This window comes from Lipotes vexillifer, unplaced genomic scaffold (assembly GCF_000442215.2).
Source record: "Lipotes vexillifer unplaced genomic scaffold, Lipotes_vexillifer_v1.1 scaffold230, whole genome shotgun sequence".
NCBI lineage: Eukaryota > Metazoa > Chordata > Mammalia > Artiodactyla > Lipotidae > Lipotes > Lipotes vexillifer.
The window spans coordinates 7,494,267-7,495,678 of NW_006775143.1; the positions used below are offsets into that span (position 1 = coordinate 7,494,267).

Genomic DNA, 1,412 nt, shown 5'->3' on the forward strand with positions numbered 1-1,412 from the left:
TCCAAATCTGAGACAGTCATGTTTCTTTATCCTCTCCCTATGTGACATGGGTCAGTACTTTTCCCCCTTGTTCACCTGTTGAGGGTGGGATGTCCCAGCTTTTTGATCTGATTTCCACTTCGCACTTAATTTCTGCTTGTAAAAGTCAAAACCAGAGGTCACGTGGGATTGGGATATAACTGGTTGCTAAGTTATGTGTTCTTTTACCTTGACATAATTTGGCTTCTCAGGAGGTTCATTACTTTTCTGGCCAACTTGGCTAAGCATTTAAAAAGGTAGGTAGGGATGTGTGTGCGCGTGCACATGTGTGTGTGTGTTTGTACGTTTACATATGTGTTCATACACCCAGCAGTTTTAGGTGTTTTTGTAGTAGGATGGTTTTCAGGGTATTTTGTCCTCAGTGTTCCTGGAAAGGAAGTCTATAGTATGACTTTTTTTTTCCGTACGTGGGCCTCTCACTGTTGTGGCCTCTCCCATTGCGGAGCACAGGCTCTGGACGCGCAGGGTCAGCGACCATGGCTCACGGGCCCAGCCACTGTGCAGCATGTGGGATCTTTCTAGACCAGGGCACGAACCCGTGTCCCCTGCATCGGCAGGCGGACTCTCAACCACTGCGCCACCAGGGAAGCCCTGATTACATTTTTATTTACTTAAATAATCCTCTTCCTTGGGACCTTAAGGTTGCTTTAAATTTTTGTTGCAAAGGATATCCTCCTATAGATATCTTAGCATAGATGGCTGATTATTTCCTCAAGATAAATATCTTGAAGCCAAATTGCTAGGTCAAAGGGTATGCTTGTTTGGTTTTTGATAGATATTGCCAGAGTCATCCTGAAGTATGAGGAGCATTGCTCCACATTGAAACTCCTGAACACAGCACTTGAAAGTGCCATAATTCATTAACCACTGAGTGTTATAAATTTAAACAAATCATCAATGTATCGGGGGAGATGACATTTTATTTTTAAAATTCAGATTTCTTTGATCATTGGAGAGGTTAAGCACAACTTTTTCTTAGCATTGAATGTTTGTATTTCTCATAAATTTCCAGTTCATCTTTACAATCATTTTTCTACTGGGATGCTCATGAGTAGTTTTTTTTATTCATTTAAATTATATACTTACTATATATATAATTCTTCTTTTTAAAACTTTTGAGATATTAATAGCTTTTCGTATAATGTAAGACATCTTTCCAGTGTGTATTTCTTTATTCTTAAATATAAAGAGGCTTTAAATGTTTAGTCACCTTTATCAGTCGTTTAGGCTTTTTGCTTTGACATTATGCTAAAATAGCCTCCCCTACTCTAGGATTATAAAAATGTTTATTATGTTTTCCCTTAGGTCTGTTAAGGCTTTGTTTTTCGTAGAAAATTTTTTTTTTTTTTTTTTTTTTTGGTTTTCGGGGCTTT

The 1,412-nt window shown here is 38.2% G+C and overlaps 1 protein-coding gene across 1 annotated transcript in view; it reads left to right on the forward strand.

Moving 5' to 3' along the window:
* Positions 1-1,412, forward strand: part of LPAR1 (lysophosphatidic acid receptor 1) — a 167,362-nt gene that overhangs the window by 40,371 nt on the left and 125,579 nt on the right. The window lies entirely within an intron of this gene.